Raw genomic sequence first — 16,775 nt, 5'->3', positions numbered from 1 at the left:
AGGTGGCTTGATGGTGTGATAGAATGGGATGGCTACAATGTCTGGAGCTGAATCGATGTTCTGCTCCAGTGGAAAATACTGCCTTTGGTGACCAACTTCCAAAGCAGAGAAGGCATGTAGGACAAGGTGAAAAATGTGCAAAGTGCCTTGGGTGGAAGATGCACAAAAGCATGCGTCCAAATGTAGAAATGTGTTTCCGTGTCTTATTAAAAGGTTCTCCGTTAATACTTTCTTTTAAACGTGGAAGTCTGTGAATTGTCTCGTCGAATTGTGAATAGTCTCGCTGAATCACTTGTGTTGAACGTCTGTCCCTGAGAAAGAATCCCCACCTCATTCCCTTATCGTGTATCCCTTCACTGTAAATGGTATTTATTCACAAAGTGCTGGAGTAACTCAGCAGGTCGGGCAGCATCTCGGGAGAGAACTTCCCGAGATGCTGCCCAACTTGCTGAGTTACTCCAGCACTTTGTGAATAAATACCTTCGATTCGTACCAGCATCTGCAGTTATTTTCTTATACTCACTGTAAATGGGATTGATTGTAATCATGTATTGTCTTTCGGCTGACTGGTTTGCACGCAACAAAAAAAGCTTTTCACGGTACCTCGGTACACGTGACATTAAAACTGAACTGAACTGAATTGAACAGAAAACATCTGTTTCCGGAAAACGAGAACTTGCCAGGCGTTAGTGGGCACTGGAGTCACCGCCCGTTGTGTTAGTGTTGTGCGCGGCGGCGAGCGTTAGGACCCAGAGGACATCCCTTTTACCCCGTGTGGTGCGATGAGTTGGAAAAGGACAGAAAGGAATCGAGGAGACATCAGTGTGCGGCTGCGATTTTTACACTGGTTGGAATATTATTTGAGCAGCTCGAAAGGATTAAAACACAGCAGTCCAGTATGCGAGGATTACCTGGAGGAATATGAGATTGAAATGGTTATTTTGTAGCCAGGGCGGATGCGGAGTGCACTAGCAGAGGAGAGGAGAGGAGGGAGCACGCCGAGTTCGGGATTAAAAAGGTTACTAAATCAGCATCTCAGTCGAGGTTTTAATCCTTGCACCGGCTCTTGATTGCATTATGTTCGCGGGCGCTCGGGCTAATATATATATATTTGCCATCGGCGGGGGGTTATTGCTGCAGTGCACGATTTTAATTCTACACATACCTGAGTGATGCTTTGAGAATATCTCAGTGTCCAGGTCGGATCTATCAAAAAGAGCACGGCCAACGTTACAGCGTTTTGCACCACTGTTTATCTTATTGTTGGCGAGCCTGCGCTGTACACGGGGAGGCAGACGGCGTTTGTGTGCAAACCTGCCTTTTTTTCCGCACTCCTGTGTAAAAAAAATCCGTAAAGGACGGGCCATTCCGTCGTTCCCTGTGGCGGCTGTCATTTATTATATGCTTCCAGTTCAGTGAAACTAGAAATCTGAGCAATAGCAACCACCACTTCTGATTTATTCTGCTCACTTGCTGAGTTGCATTTATTAAATAACCACGTACTCCACTCCTCGTCTGTAGTTCCTCGTTGTTTCCAGTTTAGTGAACAGAGGTATTCACTTTCGTTTACGAAATAAAAAACGAATTGCCCCCCTTGTTTAAACTGACGGACGTTTGTTTTGAGTCGGTGCATTTCAATACCTGAAGTTCGCAGTGCACGTTTAATGACGGCACGGTCGGTCACAGATTGTCAGTGGTGGGTTTGCAGGATGTTGAGAATGAAAATGTGTAAATACGGTGTCTGATCTCTGGTTTTCCCTTGGTTTTAGTTTTGATTTAGGACAGGAATCGGCTGCTCTGCCTGACCTGACGTATATTTATAAATGAAGGGAAGTCAACACCTTATCAAGTGAAGTACTCTCTAAACTTTAAAGCCTCAGGTTGTTGTTGCCCTACGGCCTCTTTTTTCCCCCTCATTCTCCTGTTGCTCTTTTATTTATAGTGCAAATTCTGAATAGATCTTTTAGCTTTGAGTCTTCGGGTTGTACAGCACAGAAATGGCCCACCACATCCATGCTGACACTTTTGCTCACCAACACTAATCCCAATTGCCCATATTAGGTTCATACCATTCGCTGCCTTGCCCAGTCCAAATGCCCCTTAAATGTCGTGACTGTATCTGACTCCACCACTTCTTCTGGGCGAGTTACAGATATCAGCCACTTGCTAGGTTTAATCCCCTTCCCTCAGATCCCATTTAAATTCCTTGTCCACCCCCCCCCCCTCACTCTGTTGCCTTATTTTTTAATCCTTATGCTGGGAAAAAAACGTTCCAACTATCTGTCCTCTTAGTATATATATATCTCGATCAGGGCAGCCTTCAATCTCTTTTGCTCCAGGGAACACAAGCCCAGAATGCAATCTATATCCATAACTAAGGAACCCCGAACAACAACCTGCTTCTCCTCTTCACTCTCTCCAGTGCAACCACATCCTTTCTATAGCTTGGCAACTGGAACTGCACACAATACTCATCCCACACTATCTCAACTTTTATATTCTATGGCCAACCTATGAAGGCAAGCATGCCGTGTGCCTTCTTCACCACCTGTGGTTACCTACCTGTGTTGTCACTTTTAGGTAAAGTTGACGAACTCCAAGATCACCTCCAAGAACTCCAAGATCACTGTTCATCAACTTTCCTTAGTACCTTACCATTTACTGTAATGTTCTCTCCCTATTTGATCTACCAAAATGCCTTACCGCACACATGTTGGGATTAAATTCCATCTGCAAATACTCTGCCCAATTTAATGATCTGATCATTGGCCACAAAATGTTGGGGTAACTCAGTGGGTCAGGCAGCATCTCTCGAGAAAAGGAGTAGGTGATATTTTGGGTCAGAACCCTTCCTCAGACTGCATCTGACGAGTGATATGACCACTAGCTTGCTGCAGACTTAGACAACTTTCCCCACGATCGACAATACCACCAACTTTTGTGTCATCTGTAAAATTACTAATCATACCTCCCACTCTTTTTTACAGAAAGTGATTCTTATCTTTATATCAGATGTGATAATTAAATTTTGTCCATGTTCCAGTGATTCAGATTAATTCTAACTATCAAACTCCACTAGATTATATATATCTTTTTTTTAGATGTATGGGGAATTCTCATTGCATCTTGACTCTCAGGAAAACAGTTGAATGGTTGTTTGTGGGAGATTGGTCCCAAATTAATACAAATATATTGTACAATTAAAATAAGCTGCTCCCTACTACTATATAACATGTAGATTTAAATAATATCAGAATTCACTATTTAAGATGCGTGGAATGTGTGATCTTGTCCTGCTACAGATTGCAGAATTTTAAAATCCAAAATAGCCGACACATAGTCACTGCTTCTTGATTTGCCTTGCCTTGTGTAGAATAATTTTCAACTCTGTATCCTTGCTTTATGGTTTTTAGCCACTTTTGCATGGGATTTTCAGTTGAAACAATGTACTCTTTTTGTACACAAGTTTTTCTTGGAACATCCTAGGTGAATTGGCATCTACACAGTTATGTTTGTTGCTACATGCCTTTATCTGCATATCTGCATGAACATTTGTGTTTGATCGTTGTCAGATTTTTTTCCCAAAGTCTGGAGGGCTGTAAAAAAAAAGCTTTTTCTTGGAGTAATAAGATGCAGTCTAGGTAAATAACACACAGTGACGAAGTATGCATTTTGGACTAAATTTCTTGGATCTTTTGTTTAAAAAAATACGTGTCACATAAGCTTCACTTGTTTTTCCTTATTTGAAGACAGAAATCTTTTGGTTTATCTTGGTTGGATCATTTTGGGGAACTGCCAGGTGAAGGTATCCATGGCAACCAAAAATTATCCAGTGAGTACTATAGGGACCTCATTTATTTTCCTCCAGAGGTGAAAATCTCTGAAAGGAATCCAGCATGTACATTAGAGACACAAGAAACTGCAGATGCTGGAATCCTGAGCAAAAAACACGTTGCTGGAGGATCTCAGTGGGTCAGGGCAATTGACTGATGGAGTAGAGCGGAGTAGGGCGGCACGGTAGCGCAGCGGTAGAGTTGCTGCTTTACAGCGAATGCAGCGCCGGAGACACAGGTTCGATCCTGACTACGGGTGCTGCACTGTAAGGAGTTTGTACGTTCTCCCCGTGACCTGCGTGGGTTTTCTCCGAGATCTTCGGTTTCCTCCCACACTCCAAAGACGTACAGGTATGTAGGTTAATTGGCTGGGTAAATGTAAAAATTGTCCCTAGTGGGTGTAGGATAGTGTTAATGTACGGGGATCACTGGGCGGCACGGACTTGGAGGGCCGAAAAGGCCTGTTTCCGGCTGTAGATATATGATATGATATGATATGATAGAGGGGAGATAGTTGGCAAAAACAGTAATGTGGAGGGGTGGTGTAAGAGCTGGCAAGCAATAGGTGATTGCATATAAGGAGGGAGGGGGCGAGAGGGCAGTAGATATTAACCAAGGTTGGGGGTGATAAGTGGAGAAGACAAAACAGTGAAAATGGTGGGATCTGATAAGCACGTAGCTTGTTGCTTCTTCCTTGAGTGTTCAAAGCTGCACACACTGTGTTTTTGCTCACTGGGCAATTGGCAGATTTGGTAGAATTTGCCCCAAAGCAAAGAATAAAACCAATAACGCACTTTAGGTTTACCATATTAGTTTGAATTGAATAAGTAATCTTTTTGGAGGATTTATTTGAAAGTTGGTTTATATAATGACCATTTTTCCATATCACCACATGTTGAAGCAATGCTAATGAATTAAATTGTTCTATTCAGAGTATTTTTGAATGATGAAGAATGAGAGGTTCAACAATGTTAGAATATTTTTGATCTCAAGTAAATGGAGACATCGAATGGCACAGCACAGATGTAGGAGTATTTGTGTAGTTTTCAAAACCTTGGGTTGCAAACAGCTGTAATTGCCATGCCGTGGGAACTGTTGTGATTTCAGGGGAACACATGTGAGAACAAAAGGAATAGCTTGTCATAAAAACCTATCAATAACAAATTAATTATTTCAAATCAAATTATTTCAGTAGTCATAACCATCATTTTTGAAAACATTTGAGTAATGGAATATGGTATTTGACAAGATAAGAAGGACTGCCTTTGGTTGTGAACCCCTATTAGGCAACTTGCGTGTTGCAATACAATTTCCAATAGCTGTCCTTAAAAAATAATGCATTATACCAACATTAATATTTGATGCACAAATGACAATGGCACCGTGGTAATTTTGTCAGATGTACAAATTAAAGCTACAACATTTTCAAGTGCTATTTTAGAAAAGGCAAATTTAGAGGCATGATCACTGCAGTGAAATTTTATGACTTCACTGTAAATTTTAAGTGTGAATTTTATAATGTGGTCTGTAAAATAATTTTACTCTTTTGGGGTCATGGTTACTGGAAGGTGAACATGATTGATTTCTGGAATGGGGAATTGTCCTGTGACATCTCAATTCATTGGAATTGAGAAAAGTGGGGGGTATGATTCCGAAAGGATAGTTGCTGAGAGGGTGTTTCCTCTGGGTGGTAAGTCTGGAAGTGGGGAGCACAGTTTTAAAGTAAGCTTCTGAGTAATTACAGCTGAGATAAGAGACTCCTTCATTAGGGTGTTGTAAATCTTCAGTATTTACCACCCCCGAGGTCTGTGGATGCTCAGACATGGAACATATTCAAGGCTGAGATTGATAAGAGTATTGGACAGAAATTGTCTGGAACAGTGGATGAGGTTGAATTGAATGGCACAATTCATTCTGACACTGCCTGAGCTACTCCTGCTCATATTTATTGTGTTCTCAGTTGAAGGAATTAATCATCTTAATTGTTATGAGGGGAAGGTGACAAAACCTCCAACATTCTCTCCATTTGTAATTTTACTTTAAATGAAGTAGTCTTCAAAGTATCCCAAGATGCCTGCATCAAATGATTTGTATGGGGACTTTCAGGACTTCAGACTATTTCAAAAGTGTTCCTCTGCCAGTGCATTACTTTTGAAGTGCAGTCGCTTGTCGTGTAAGCAAACATAGTAGTCAGACAGTAACAAGGCCAGTCTCGCAACCTGGAAATCTGATTAATGACTAGTTAATCTTTTTGGTGGTGTTGGTTGTAGGAAAGTAAATAATATATGAATAACAGATTTCGTTTTTCAAAGATGTATTGTAAAGCAGAAACATGACAATGTTACAATTAAGCTTTGTTTCTGCCAATACTTTTGTGTATCTATTGTGAGAACACAGCACATAGGAAACTGCATGTTCTTCATTTATCCAAATTACGTTTCCAAGGAAAGCCCTGGTTATGGCCATGCCTCGTTAAATCGCTAACTATTTTGCTGCCGGCCAAGTTGGCAATCTAACAGAATTCAAACAGTTATTTGACTATTTCTCCATTTCAATTGTAGTTTGGTGATAACTGGTATCTGTTGAGACCTATCAGTGTTTACGTTAGCGTTTTGGAGGAACTGTGAGGACAGTTGTGTTTGTTCTAGAGTTGATGTCAAAGTGGAAGAGGTTGAGGATAGAAGCAGTCAGTTCTGTTTATTGCTTCATGCTGCTAATTTAAGGATTGAGCAATAAATGCTGGGCTTGCCGCAGGCACCCACATCCCATAAAGGAGTATGAAAAGTGTAATATTCGCAGTAGTAAATTTCATACAAGTAGGTCCCGTTTAAAAAAATTATTGATAAAACAAATATTGCTGCCAAACTTTTCCATAAAACTTGAATCAAAAGGTGAGAACCCACACAGCTCTTTAAGCTCAGTGAAGATTTGGAATAAATGAGACGGGGAGTCAAAGATTCGTGCAGGTTCCTAACCAAGCTGCCTGTGTTCTCGTTTAATACATTAGAAAAGCTTCTGGCTACAATCTGATGATTTCAAATGCTTGTATTTTTTGGATTGGGTAAGTGGAAGGAATTAAACAAATGCATTCAAACTAAACATTTTGATGAATAGGAGAGGTGGTGGCCACCTCTATGGCATTATCATATCATATCATATCATATATATACAGCCGGAAACAGGCCTTTTCGGCCCTCCAAGTCCGTGCCGCCCAGCGATCCCCGTACATTAACACTATCCTACACCCACTAGGGACAATTTTTACATTTACCCAGCCAATTAACCTACACACCTGTACGTCTTTGATGAATTCCATAAGATATCGATCTTTATTTTCTCTATGGGCTTATTTAAGAATTGACGTTTGAAAATAAAATAATGCATTGAGGTTTGGGAAACATTTTGTGAATCTTGAAACTCATCGATGAATCTTTGATACATCGGTGAATTTAAAGACGTCATTTAATGTAACTTCACGCTTTTATATTCATTTCATTCATAGCACGCTACAAAACAAAATTTGCTGCATTGAGACTATGCTGTCTACATTTGTATTACTGTCCACCACCCTACCAGACAGTGGCATTCCAAATCCTGATCATTCATGTTTCAAAAAAAAAAAAATTCTCACGTTGGCTCCGTAGCATTTGCCAATCACCTAATATTTCTGCCATCTGATTGATTTCTGGTGCTAGAAAGTTTATTTTCTGCATGGGAACACACTATGACTTTAAGCATTTTTATTAAATCTCACATTAGGTTTCTCTGGTGTAGGAAAAGCCCCATCATTCCAGTCTAAGTAACAGTAATCCCTGAACCATTCTGTGAGACTTCTTGCGTATCTTCTCAAACTTTTGTATTATTCTACGGTGTGGTGTTCAGACTGGAGAGGAACTGGCGTCTTGTATCGATTTATTTCTGTTTGAAAAATATTTCATGTGATGGTGTGCTTTAGTGGAGATGTGCTAATACAGTGCTTGCATGGAATGTAATTGAGACATGATGCCCAGCTGCTCCAGCTCTTTCTCCTTTGTGACAAAGCTTTTTATTTAAAACATTGAAATCCACATGGTGTTTAACGTTCATGCCATCTGCAAAAATATGGAATGCAAAAGCACCATTAGTAATACTTGCACTTTTGGCATAATGCCCATTTCCTCTGTGATTATGATTCTTTTGAATCTTTGCAACGGAATATTATTTAAACCCCTGATTTGAAGTAAATTCTTTGAAGAGATTGACAGTCTGGTCTCTAAATGTAGTTTATGCCATTACTGAAGTTTAAACCATGCCCTCTTGTGGAAAGATACTGTTGTCAAGAGACTTGTGTGGCTGGAACAGAAGTGTTCAGATTCGCTCATTTGTGCTAACACAGGAAGTTCAGGGTGTCCAATAACTGGATAGAGGCACAGTTGTCATGGCGACAAAGATAAGACACCCCCACCTCCTTAAAAAGGATATCTGTATTTCTGTTCAGATGCATAAAGCATTAGGCTTTGCTAGCTTTCCCCATGTCATCTGTTGAAACCCGAGTATGTGCCTGTCAAATGAAGGTCATTTATTCAGTTGCTGACGTGGTAGCATAACTCCATAGTCGGCAAGGTTTTTCTTTCCTGAAGAAAAATGTTGTTTTGTAACATTTATTAAAAGAGAAAAGTACACTGAAGGATTTAGTTTGTTTACTCCCAGTGATAAGTTAGCAGAAATGTTTCAGAAACTAAATCGATGTAAATGTAAAATTTGCTGCAGACAGCGTCATGGAGAACATAATTCCTGGCAGTATCCATTCTGTGCCTAACGGTTTATCTTTTCTGTGCCTTTTGCCTAACGGTTTGTCTTCTCTGCATGAATGCACTGCCGCCTGATGACCCAAGAACGTAGGTTGATTTTAACCTTCTCTCTGAAACCTGTAGATTAAGCCTCTTTCATGGGAGAGTAAGACTGATGTCTTGGCTGCATTTGTAACTGTGTAATTACTTGAATGGTAGGCAGCAGAAAGGCAACATAAATTCAAATTAAATTAAAAATATATAAAACCATTTATTTTAAACAGTTCACCACCATGAAAATAGTTGGTTAACCTCACAAGGCTTTGGGGGGAATTATTTAGTTGGAAAACGTGTAATCTTGCAATAAAAAAAGTGCACAAATGCGTCTTGCAACAACATGTGCATGTTCAAGGATTTCCTGTTGGTGGAAGCTGTGTTTTATCTGAGGCAAGGTCCATTGGCAGGAAATGTGTCAGTCACTTGTTTTCTTGAACTGAAGGAAGTGAAAAGGATTCGATGATTTGCCGACTGTAGGCAGTTGCCTTCTGTTTTCAAAGGTTTTTAAAAGAGAAAATTGTTTGTTTATAGATATTTAACGCCAGCCATAAGTTTTGATCTTCATGTTCGACCCTGAAGCTCAGGGAAACTTGGAGAAAGTGATGCCGTTTTCTGTTTAATGAGTATTGAACGTGCAGTGTTTCAGTAGCTTCAAACTGAAAGTATGTTATGCTCTGGTATCAGAGGTCCTTGATTGTATCAGTTTTTCACATCTTAAAAATAGTTGTATAATCCAATCTGTGTTGGAGCAACTGTGGAAATGGTTGGAGTATTGTAGTTTGTACATGGCTTTAATTGAGTGGGAAGGCATTTTGTTCACTCTCCAGCTCCAAACTGCTTTTATCAGTCGTCACACAGCAGCCATATGTTGAAATAACTGCTTGAGAAATGCTTTGTGGTTTATGTATGCAATTTGTGCCTCAACTGCTCAAGGGCTTCTTTTTCTTAAAGTGACACTTTAATGAATGTGCTTTGGGGTTAATTATCATTAATAAGAATATTAATTGGTTTTGTCCCATTTTCCTGCTCACCTCCTAGCTTGTAAATGTATTTACTTGAGGAAAAAAAGAACTATCTTTATATGAAAGGGTGCAGAGCTTTAAAAAGGTTATCTTTATACCAGTGGTGCTGCTTACTCTACAGTGTCTCAACCTTACTTCAGTCAGTCAAATGACAATTAATATTTCAATAAAATAACTCTAAAAAAGGTAATGGCTGAGGTTCATGCAGCTATTTTTGTGGTATAGTAAGTTGAAAAGAAAAATACCATGAAACTCAAAACTGATGGATTGTAATTGTTCAGCTCTTGAATGATGAGGTGCAGTGAAATTTCAGAATCTTACTTCACAGAGATGAAATATTTTTGTTTGAAATGATCATCAGAAGGGAAGGCTTGGATTTGTCTATCTCCCTTCAGTGCCTTCCCAACCTACTTTACAGCCCATAAATTATTTTTGAAGTGTAATCACTATTGAAGAAAATGTGTTGTGTTGTAAAATAGAATATTACTATGTTGAACTGTTAGTGTGTTGGTCATTTATTGTCACTGCCAACTTTTAAAAACAGTTTTATTAAAAATATTTGCTCTATTGTTTCTACACAGTTTTGATCATGGTTGCTTGGTTCTTTATATTTCTCCGGATCATGTCACTGAGCTGGCTGGTGTTACATGATCAAAAAACAATATCGCAAATTATCATGAAATGTGGCCCGTTTTCAAATGAGGTTCGGCTTTATGCGGAGATAACACATACATGAACATAAAATAGCAAACTGTGACCAATGGAAAGATGTGGGTTAGTTCCTTTCACGAACCAAATGTAAGAATTTTTCAAATGCAGTAACATCATAGTAACGTAATCAGCACAGTGAAATTGTAGCATCTCAGAAATTGAGTGGTTCAGTAAGTAGATGTGTAAAGTTATGATGATTGAGGATCAGATTAGAAACATAGAAAATAGGTGCAGGAGTAGGCCATTCGGCCTTCGAGCTAGCACTGCCGTTCAACATGATCATGGCTGATCATCCAAAATCAGTACCTTGTTCCTGCTTTCTCCCCATATCCTTTGATTCTGTTAGCCCTGAGAGCTATATCTAACTCTTTCTTGAATACATTGAATGAATTGGCACGGTAGCACAGCGGTAGAGTTGCTGCTTTACAGCGAATGCAGCGCCGGAGACTCAGGTTCGATCCTGACTACGGGTGCTGCACTGTAAGGAGTTTGTACGTCCTCCCCGTGACCTGCGTGGGTTTTCTCCGAGATCTTCGGTTTCCTCCCACACTCCAAAGACGTACAGGTATGTAGGTTAATTGACTGGGTAAATGTAAAAAATTGTCCCTAGTGGGTGTAGGATAGTGTTAATGTGCGGGGATTGCTGGGCGGCGCGGACTTGGTGGGCCGAAAAGGCCTGTTTCCGTGCTGTATATATATGATATATGATATGATATATGATAATTGGCCTCCACTGCCTTCTGTGGCAGAGACCTCCACAGATTCACAACTCTCTGGGTGATTTTTTTTCCCTCATCTCAGTCCTAAATGGCCTACCCCTTATTCATACACTGTGATCCCTGGTTCTGGACTCCCCCAACATTGGGAACATTTTTCCTGCATTTAGCATGTACAATCCCTTAAGAATTTTATATGTTTCTATAATACCCCCTCTCATCCTTCTGAATTCCAATGAATATAAGCCCAGTCGATCCATTCTTTCATGGTATGTCATCCCGGGAATTAACCTGGTGATCCTACGATGCACTCCCTCAATAACATGAATATACTTCCTCAAATTAGGAGACCAGAATGTTATTAGCTCAAAGGAAATTTATAAATATGCATTTAAGTGAGATGCCATGGATGCATTCTGAACAGTTGTATCTGCTTTAAACTTTATTTTGCATTGTTTACCCACTGAACAATACTTACATCCCTTACTAAAGTGAAAACTACAAATCTAAGGCTATGTACTTAGGATCAGGAGAAGGAAGCATTGAATCATAAAATGGTACATAGATGCTTAAACCTAAAATATATTATAAATATTGTTCCCTTTTCATGCCACCCTTATTATCCTTTAATTTTCAAAGTAACTGAATTCTGTCAATAACTGGGTTTCAGGATTTGATGCATCTGCACTTTTATCTTAACTAGTAGTGGACTGGTCTGTACTTTCAAACATGTTTGGATAGGGTTAGGGTTAAATAAAAGATGCTGTGTTTGGATCCCGCAGTCTTTGAATTGCTAAAAAAGCGACAACCCAGTCATAAAATCAAAAGAGCAAGAAAGAGTCCATTCAGCCCATTGTATCTGCTGACTTTGAGCAGAGCAATCCCATCAGTTGCATTCCCCAGCCCTTTCCCCATAGCCTTGCAAATTATTTTTCTCAAGTTCTTGTCTAATATATTTTCCAAATCCTTGAATGATTCTAATTCAATCACACCCTAAGCATTTGAGTTCTAGATCATCACTATGTTTAAAAATGTATTTTCCTCACATCTTCCTTATTTTTTTTAACTTAAAACGTGACTCCTGGTCCTGGAATAAGACGTTGGTGGGAGCAGTTTCTCCCGAGATGACCCAGCTAAGCAAATCATGATTGTGTCCACTTCTATCAAATCCATTTTTGCGTGAAGAAGAACTCTATTGATTATGGATCAATTTGGCTGAAATTTTTCTGAACTTGCTAAAATGTTCACATCTTTCAAAAGTGAAGCAATTGTGAGAATTTGACACAATATTTCACTTGCACCCTAACCAGTACCTCCTCACCATATTACAGTGGAGTGGGAACTTCAGGATTTAGATTCAGTAATCGTGAAGGATCACGGTTATATTTTCAAGTCAGAGGTGGTGTGTGACTCGGACTGGTAGCTGTTGGTGATGGTATTCCTATGCCCATACTCTGCAGGGTTTTAGAATTTTGTATGGTGGTGTCAGAGTAGCCTGGTTAGTAACTGCTGTGTATATTGCAGAAGATAGATAAGCACTGTGCAGCCACAATGTGCTAGTGGCACAGGGAATAAATGCTTACGGTATGAGATCAGGTACCGATCAAACATGTTGAATTGTCATCGATGGGAAGGCTTTAAGGTGTCAGGTGATGAATCCCTTATCATGATTCCTAGATTCTGACTTGTTTTTATAATTGTAATATTATGTGTTTGATCCAGTTGAGTGTATGGTCATTGATGAACCGAAGATATTGATGCTGGAGGACTTGCTGAAGCAATGCCATTGAATGCCTGGTCAGGTTAGATACTCTCTTGTGGAAGATAGCCGTTATTTGGCATTTTTGTAGAATGAATATTGCTTGCTTTCTCTCAGCCTTGCCTGAATGTTATCTAGGTGTTGCCACATGCATTTATGGACTACTTCATTTGTTGATAAGTTGCAAGTTTGAAGATTGAGCATTTGTCAGCAAAATTCCTCTTCTTACCCCAGGACTAATGAAGTAGCTGGGCTGAGGAATTTATGCATCAATTGACTTTGGGCGAGGATGATTGACCTTGGATGCTCTTGACCTGTTCTGAATCGATTTTATTTAGCATAATTGTAGTGCCAAAAAATATAATCGAAGGTGTCCTCGATGTGAAGATGGGAGTTTGTCTCCATGAGGACTGGACAAAGGACTCCACTCGTAACGAGTGATTTTTGTAGACGGATGTATAATTCAGGGTAGATTGGTACGAACAATGATAAATAGGTTTAATCCTTCTGTTGGTTCACGCATTATTTGTCATGGACCTAGTCTGGCAGCTATGTCCTTCAGGTTTTGGCCAGTTCAAGTGATGGTGAGTCTATCTTGTCATTGGGACAGAAAGTACTCAAACGATTGTTATGGAAAAGCACATTATATGTGAGAAATGATTTTGTGAGCATGACTTTGTCAGGCCATATGGGTTAGTTCTCCTGACTTAGTCAACAATTTTAGATGTTTATCAGGACTTTGCAAGGCCAACTTGGCTGGGATTGACTTTGTTTTGTCTGAATTTAACGCTGTCGGTGCCAAGTCAATGGTTTTATTCTTTCTCTGTTAAAACATATTGGTTGAACTTGCTAGACCATGGGTGCTGAGACTCGCATTGCCCAAAATGGGTAACAATGACAGATTTTATCCTCGAGGGACATTCGTGAACTAGATGGGCTTTTGTGAATAGTCTGGCAGTTTTTCTGCTTATCATTATGAAGACTACCATTATGAAAACCAATTAGTTTAAAAAACAATTCTAGATTATTAATTGAATTTAAATACCACATCTGCAATGGTGGGATTTAAATTTGTTTTCTTTGTTACCGGAACTCTGGATTACTAGTTAGTCAATTTAACCACTGCAGCAATACCGTACCCCCCTGCTTTTATGTTCTGCTCCAGGATCCCTGTTTGCTTTACTAATCATCTTCTCAATTTCTGCCGTTTTCAGAGATTTACGGATATATACCACACCCGAGTACTACTTGTTCCTTTACAGTAAAGAACCGTGCCACTTAGTATAATTTCTTATTCTGTATTCTAATGTCATAGTTAAGCAACATGGCAGCAGGCTCTTTGATCCACCATGAAGTACCTTTCTGCACTAATTCCATTTCCCAGCCCTTGATTTATAATTTATGCCATGCCTTTTCAAGTGCTCATCCAAATACTTCTTAAATGTTCAGTTTAGTTTAGAGATACAGCATGGAAACAGCCCACCGAGACCATGCCGACCAGAAATTACCCAAACACTAGTTCTATCCTACATAGTAGGGATAATTTACAGAAGACAATTAACCTATAAACCTGTACTTCTTTGGAGTGTTGTCGGAAACCGGGGCACCTGGAAAAACCCCACGCGATCACGGCGAGACTATACAAACTCCGTGCAGACATCACCCGTAGTCAGGATGGAACCCTGACCTCTGGCGCTGTAAGGCAGCAACTCTACCGTTGCGCCACTGTCACCTCCTCGGTCAGTGTGTTCCAGATTGTAATCACCTACTGGATGAAAACATTTCTTCCTCTGATCCCTTCTAAACCTCCTGTTGTACACCAAAATGTTCTTGGGTGTTCTACTTTCGTAGGTGTTACTGTTCAGATTGAATATCCTAACCTTATTATATTTCCAAAATTGTAACATCTCATACCTTGCAGGATTAATTTCCACATGACATTTTTTCCCATTTTACCAACTGATCAGTATCCTTCTGTAGCCATCCTCCTTACCATCCACAACACCACCAACTTTCATGTAATTTGTGAATTTATTAATCATATTTGCTACATCCAGATTGCTATTGTACATAACATGCAGCAAGAACCCTATCACCACTTGGCTGTGGTACACCTCTGACTTAAACTTCCAGTCACAAAAACAACCCGTGACCATCATGCTGTCTCCAATCACGAAGATCACGAAGATAATTTTGGACCTAATTTGCAAAATTTGCATAAGTTCACATTTCTTTATATTAAATTTTATTAGATAATTCTTGCCCCTTTGTTGATATAGGTATTAGTTTATTATTGTCATGTGTACTGAGGGGCAGTAAAAAGCTTTTGTTTGTGTGCTATCCGATTAAATCAAATCATACTATACACGAGAACAATCAACGCATACACAAGTACAACAGGCAGAGCAAAGGGAAAATACCAGAGTGTAGAATATAGTTTACATTATTATAGAGTTACTGTTCCAGAGAAAAAGTCCAATGTCTGCAATGAGGTAGGAACCTTAATATGTGGGAGGACTGTTCATGAGTCTGATTACAGAGGGGAAGAAGCTGTTCCTGAGTCTGGTATTTAATTTGTTGTTTTCTTCCTCACGTTTTATGATACATCCATGTGTATCATTATCTGCTAATTTGTAAATTTCATTGCACATCTATGCCCACAATATCAGCAATCCCAGTATTGATTCCGGGGGCACACCACTGTCTATTATCCTTTGTCTGAGAAAACAACTGTTTATTCTACTTTCTGCTTTTAAGTTGATTTCATATTCACACTGCTATAGAACCTCCAATTTTATGGCCTTCAATTTTGCAAACGACCCTTTTGTGTGACTCTTTATCAGACACCTTCTGAAAATCCATATGAACACTATTACCTGTATACCTTTCATCAACCTTCTCTGTAAAACACAGGTTAGTGAAAAATGATTTGACTGTAATAAATCGATGCTCGCTTTTATCAATTTAAATTTTCCCCGTGCCTACAAAATTTCCTTTATAATTGTTTCAAATGCTTGACTTCAGCAGAGGTTAATCTGACAGTTACGTCCTTGGACCTCTTTTTGAACAACGGTGATATGTACCTTATTCATTTTCACCCCATCCATCTACAGCACCCCTCTCAATTCTGGCAGCATTTTCTTGGTGAAGGCCCGTGAAGTATTTTACCACCTTTATTCCCTGTTGAGCTTCACTAAATCCCTTACTATTTAAGTGCTTGCAGAAGAATTTTGATAATGAATATTCACTTCTCACTTTCTCTCTATCCACATCTTATTTTCCTTTTTATTTTCTCTCTTGTCTTGCTTTATGCAGCCTGGTACTCTCACCGGAATTATTCACCTAAAATGCATCATGTAGTGTGTTATTTATGTTTCATCACCTTCTTTATATCCTATATTAATCCAGGAAGCTCTGGCATTAGTTCTTTCACTTGTTTCCCTTGTGGGGCTGAATATAACCTGTTACTGAAATGGAAAAATAATTTGAAAAAACAGTGGATGCTGGAAATCTGAAATAAAAATCATAAATATTTAACAGACATAAGACCAAGCAGTATTTTTAGGGAGAAGAAAAGGATTAAGATTGCACGTTGATGAACCCTCTTAGGTGTTCCTATTAGGTGTACCGCGGCACGGTAGCACAGTGGTAGAGTTGCTGCTTTACAGCGAATGCAGCGCCGGAGACTCAGGTTCGATCCTGACTACGGGTGCTGCACTGTAAGGAGTTTGTACGTTCTCCCCGTGACCTGCGTGGGTTTTCTCCGAGATCTTCGGTTTCCTCCCACACTCCAAAGACGTACAGGTATGTAGGTTAATTGACTGGGTAAATATAAAAATTGTCCCTAGTGTGTGTAGGATAGTGTTAATGTACGGGGATCGCTGGGCGGCGCGGACTTGGTGGGCCGA

The 16,775-nt window shown here is 39.6% G+C and overlaps 1 protein-coding gene across 5 annotated transcripts in view; it reads left to right on the top strand.

Moving 5' to 3' along the window:
* Positions 1-16,775, top strand: part of foxn3 (forkhead box N3) — a 324,415-nt gene that overhangs the window by 17,054 nt on the left and 290,586 nt on the right. For 2 of the 5 annotated variants that reach the window (XM_078406932.1, XM_078406927.1), the window contains exon 1: positions 784-1,018. The exons of 1 other annotated variant lie outside the window; for it this stretch is intronic. The gene's annotated coding sequence lies outside the window, so the exon portion shown is untranslated. Of the gene's footprint in view, positions 1-783; positions 1,019-8,624; positions 8,711-9,104; positions 9,160-16,775 lie in introns of those variants that run through there. 2 more of the 5 variants (XM_078406930.1, XM_078406931.1) reach the window with 2 other exon arrangements.

Source organism: Rhinoraja longicauda, chromosome 10 (genome assembly GCF_053455715.1).
Source record: "Rhinoraja longicauda isolate Sanriku21f chromosome 10, sRhiLon1.1, whole genome shotgun sequence".
Classification (NCBI taxonomy): Eukaryota; Metazoa; Chordata; class Chondrichthyes; order Rajiformes; family Arhynchobatidae; genus Rhinoraja; species Rhinoraja longicauda.
The sequence above is the reverse complement of the archived record's forward strand: the minus strand, read 5'-3'. Positions and strand labels throughout refer to the sequence as shown.